Source organism: Mercurialis annua, linkage group LG4 (genome assembly GCF_937616625.2).
Source record: "Mercurialis annua linkage group LG4, ddMerAnnu1.2, whole genome shotgun sequence".
NCBI lineage: Eukaryota > Viridiplantae > Streptophyta > Magnoliopsida > Malpighiales > Euphorbiaceae > Mercurialis > Mercurialis annua.
In genome coordinates, this window is record NC_065573.1 from 10,077,452 (window position 1) to 10,083,197 (window position 5,746).

At 37.3% G+C, this 5,746-nt stretch overlaps 1 non-coding gene across 1 annotated transcript; it reads left to right on the forward strand.

Moving 5' to 3' along the window:
* Positions 1 to 465: 465 nt before the first annotated feature.
* Positions 466 to 553, forward strand: TRNAS-GCU (transfer RNA serine (anticodon GCU)). The gene has a single exon. It is a non-coding gene; the product is annotated as a tRNA-Ser (tRNA).
* Positions 554 to 5,746: the final 5,193 nt, after the last annotated feature.

Sequence of the window (5,746 nt, forward strand, 5' to 3'; positions counted from 1 at the left end):
ATATTTTATTATATATAGATATTTTATTTTTATATAAATATATTTTATTCTTATATAAATATATTTTATTTTTATATAAATATATTTTATTTTTATATAAATATATTTTATTTTTATATAAATATTTTATTCTGTTTTAAAAATTAATTAAAAAATTAACTAATTATAAAATGAATTATTAATTAAAAATTATTAATTAAATTAATACAGTAAAATGAATATAATAATTAGAATAATGAATATTAATAGAATAATTAATAGGATATATTAAATAACGGGTCAATTAAATTTTATAGCTCCATATAAAACCATATAAAAAAAATCGAACTATAAAAAGGAATTCTGAAAGAATTCTGAAAATTGAAAGTAAAGTAATAAAATAAAGAAAGAATAAAGAATAAAGGCTTTTTTTTTATTTTTTAAGCCTTACTTGTATGTAACATAGTAAGTATACTTTTTCAATTGGGAGAGATGGCTGAGTGGACTAAAGCGTCGGATTGCTAATCCGTTGTACGAGTTATTCGTACCGAGGGTTCGAATCCCTCTCTTTCCGGTGATGACTTATAATTTTTTTGTAGAAGTCTCTCGCACGCAAGGGGATGCTGTTGCTGGATGTCACGGTTTTGGGGCGCCATAATTCTTTTCTTCTCTCTAGAATAAAACAATCGAGGGCACTGCCTTCCTTCAGCTTTCAGAGGTGGGGGGCTACATCAATCATCGCTCAGTGAGCTATTTATTCTATTGGCAAGGCGGCACGGCACGCCAGGTAGAGCTATCGCGCGCGGGCGAAGGAGATGCATTTCTGGTACTGGTAGTACTGTACAAGCTCCATCTCTCCTAATCTATTCATGTTTGCGAAGACGGCGCTCCCGTCTTTTTTTGATATCTATACTGGCTTAAATGAATTGGAACGACTCGAACGATCGGTCTATCTTTTTTTTTTATGAGTTTAGTCTTTTTTTATTTAATTTCGTACTGTACAATTTCTTTTTTTGTGGTTTACAAACGTTACGAAACAAATCCAAATGTTTCACCTTTATAGCAGTTTTAGCCAACCGTTTACAAACGTTACAAAACAAAACCAAATATTTCACCTTTTTAGCGATTTAATCCAAATGTTTACAAACGTTACAAAGACTTGTGACGCGACATACTAATCTGGCGACACTTTTAACGCACATTTTGCGTAATATAACCTAACCATGAGGTAATCAAAACGACACGTTAAAGAGACTGGAGACACGACATACTAACCTAGCAACAGTTTTCACGCGCACGTTGCGTAACATAACCTAACCATGCTTAAGTAATCGGAACGACGCGTTAAAGAGACTTATGACGCAACATACTAATCTAGCGTCACTTTTCACGCACACTTTGCGTAAAATAACCTAACTATGCTTAGGTAATCGGAACGATGCGTTAAAGAGACTTAAGACACGACATACTAGTCTATTGTCATTTATCGACCACACTTTGCGTAATATGACATAACCATGCATAGGTAATCAGAACGACGCGTTAGAGACACTTGTGACGCGACATAAGCATGGTAATCGAAATGACATGTTAAAGAGACTTGAAACACGCCATACTAAACTAGCCTCACCTTTTAAGCACTCTTTGCGTAATATAACCTAACCATGCTTAGGTAATCGGAACGACGCGCTAAAGAGACTTGAGAGGCGACATACTAATCTAGCGTCACTTTTCACGAACACTTTGCGTAAAATAACCTAACCATGCTTAGGTAAAATCAACGACGTGTTAAATAGACTTGAGATACGACATACTAACCTCGCGACAGTTTTCACGCACACATTGCGTAATATAACCTAAATATGCTTAGGTAATCGGAACGACACGTTAAAGAGACTTGAGATGCGACATACTAATCTAGCGTCACTTTTCACGCACAATTTGCCCAAAATAACCTAACCATGCTTACATAATCGTAATGACGCGTTAAAGACACTTGAGATGCGACATACTCAACTATTGTCACTTTTCACACACACTTTGCGTAATATAACCTAACCATGCTTAGGTAATCGGTACGACGTGTTAGAGAGATTTGTAACATAACATAAGCATGGTAATCGAAATGATGCCTTAAAGAGACTTGAGATGCGACATACTAATCTACCGTCCCTCTTTACACATACTATGCGTAATATAACCTAACGATGCCTAAGTAATCGTAACAACGCGTTATAAAGACTTGTGACGCGACATTCTAATCTAGCGACACTTTTAACGCGCACTTGGCGTAATATAACATATCCAAGCTTAGGTAATTGGAACGACGCGTTAAAGACACTTGAGGCGCGACATACTAATCTATTGTCACTTTTCACACACACTTTGCATAATATAACCTAGCCATACTTAGGTAATCAGAACGACGCGTTAAAGACACTTGTTAAGCAACTTAAGCATGGTAATCGAAACGACGCGCTATAGAGACTTGAGACGCGCTATAGTAATCTAGCGTCACTTTTCACGCAAACTTTGCGTAATATAACCTAACCATGCTTAGGTAATCGGAACGACGCATGAAAGAGACTTAGGAGGCGGCATACTAATCTAGCGTCACTTTTCACGCACACTTTACGTAATATAACCTAACCATGCTTAGGTAATCGAAACACACATTAAAGAGACTTGAGATGCGACATACTAATCTAGCGTCACTTCTCACGCACACTTTGCATAATATAACCTAACCATGCTTAGGTAATCAGAACGACGGTAATTGAAATGATGCGCTAAAGAGACTTAAAACGCGCCATACTAATCTAGCATCACTTTTGATGCACGCTTTGCGGAATATAACCTAACCATGCTTAGGTATTCGAAACGACGCGTTAAAGAGACTTGAGACGCGACATACTAATCTAGCGTCAGTTTTCACGCACACTTTGCGTAAAATAACCTAACCATGATTATTAGGTAATTAGAACGTAACCTAGCAACAGTTTTCACGCACACATCGCATAATATAACTAAACCATGCTTGGGTAATTGGAACAACGCATTAAAGAGACTTGTGACACGACATACTAATCTAGCATCACTTTTCACGCACACTTTGCGTAAAATAACCCAACCATGACCAATTGGAACGACGGGTTAAAGAGACATGTGACGCGACATACTAATCAATTGTCGCTTTTCACGCACAATTTGTGTATTTATTTAACCTAACCATGCTATGGTAATCGGAACGATGTGTTAAAGAAACTTGTAATGTGACATATGCATGGTAATCGAAACAATGCGTTAAAGAGACTTGAGACGTGCCATACTAATCTAACGACACTTTTTACGCACACTTTGCGTAATATAACTTAACCATATTTAGGTAACATAACAATGCGTTAAAAAGAATAGTGATGCGACATACTAATCTAGCGATACTTTTAACTTGCACTTGGCGTAATATAACATAACCATGCTTTGGTAATCGAAACGACGTGTTAAAGATACTTGAGACGCGATATACTAATCTAGGGTCACTTTTCACGCACACTTTGCGTAATATAACCTAACAATGCTTAGGTAATCGGAACACATGTTAAAGGGACTTGAGAAGCGACATACCAATCTAGTGTCACTTTTCACGCACGCTTTGCGTAAAATAACCTAACCAAGCTTAGGTCATCAGAACGACACTTTAAAGCGACTTGAGATGCGACATACTAATATATTGTTACTTTTAACGCACACTTTTCTTTGGTAATTAGAACGACGCGTTTGAGACACTTGTGACGCGACATGAGCATGGTAATCGAAATTACGTGTTAAAGATTTTTGAAACGCGCCATACTAATCTAGCGTCACTCTTTACCCACGCTTTGCGTAGAATAATCTAACCAAGTTTAGGTAATCGGAACGACGCATTAAAGAGACTTGAGACACGACATACTAATCTACCGTCACTTTTCACGCACATTTTGCGTAATATAACTTAACCATGCTTAGGTAATCGGAACGACGCGTAAAAGATACTTGAGACGCGACATACTAACCTAGCAACAGTTTTCACGCACACATTGCGTAATATAACTTAACCATGCTTAGGTAATCGGAACGACGTGTTAAGGAGACTTGAGATGCGACATACTAATCTAGCGTCACTTTTCACGCACACTTTATGTAAAATGACCTAACCATGCATATGTAATCGAAATGACTCATTAACAAGACTCGAGACGTGACATACTAATCTATTGTCAATTTTCATGCACACTTTGCGTAATATAACCTAACCATGCTTTGGTAATCAGAACGACGTGTTAGACTTGTGACGTGCATAAGCATGATAATCGAAACAACGCGTTAAAGATACTTGAGACGCACCATACTAATCTAGAGCGTCACTTTTTACGCATACTTTGCGTAATATAACCTAACCATGCTTAGGTAATCGTAACAACGCGTTAAAGGGTCTTGTGACGCGACATACTAATCTAGCAACACTTTTAACGCGCACTTGGTGTAATAAAACGAAACCATGCTTAGGTAATCAGAACGACGCGTTAAAGAGACTTGAGACGCGACATACTAATCGAGCGTCACTTTTCACGCACACTTTGCGTAATATAACTTAACCATGCTTAGGTAATCAGAACGACGAGTTAAAGAGATTTGAGACGCGACATACTTATCTAGAGTCACTTTTCACGCACACTTTGCGTAATATAACTTAACCATGCTTAGGTAATCAGAACGACGAGTTAAAGAGACTTAAGACGTGACATACTAATCTATTGTAACTTTTCACGCACACTTTGCGTACTATAAATTAACCATGCTTAGGTAATCGGAACGATGCGTTAGAGACACTTGTGACGCGACATAAGCATGGTAATCGAAACGATGTGTTAAAGAGACTTGAAACGCGCCATACTAATCTAGCGTCACTTTTTAACCCCTCTTTGCTTATTATAATCTAAACATGCTTAGATAATCGGAACGACGTGTTAAAGAGACTTGAGACGCGAAATACTAATCTAGCGTCACTTTTCAATTTTCACCCACACTTCGCGTAAGCATGCTTAGGTAATCGGAACGACACGTTAAATAGACTTGGGATGCGACATACTAACCTAGCGACAGTTTTCACGCACACATTGCGTAATATAACCAAACCATGCTTAGGTAATCGGAACGACTAGTTAAAGAGACTTGAGAAACGACAAACTAATCTAGCGTCACTTTTCACGCACAATTTGTGTAAAATACCTAACAATGATGAGATAATCGTAACAACGCGTTAAAGAGACTTGAGACGCAACATACTAATCAATTGTCACATATCAAGCACACTTTGCGTAATATAACCTAACCATGCTTAGGTAATCAGAACAACATGTTAGAGAGACTTGTAATGTAACATAAGCATGGTAATCGAAACAACGCGTTAAAGAGACTTGAGACACGACATACTAATCTAGCATCACTTTTTACAAAAACTTTGCGTAATATAACCTAACCGTGCTTATGTAACCGTAACAACGCGTTAAAGAGACTTGTGACGTGACATACTAATCTGCGACACTTTTAACGCGCACTTGGCGTAATATAACATATCCATGTGTAATCAGAACGACGTGTTAAAGAGACTTGAGGCAGGACATACTAATTTATTGTCACTTTTCACGCACACTTTGCATAATATAACCTAACCATGCTTTGATAAACAGAATGACGCGTCAGAGAAACTTGTTAAGCAATATAAGTA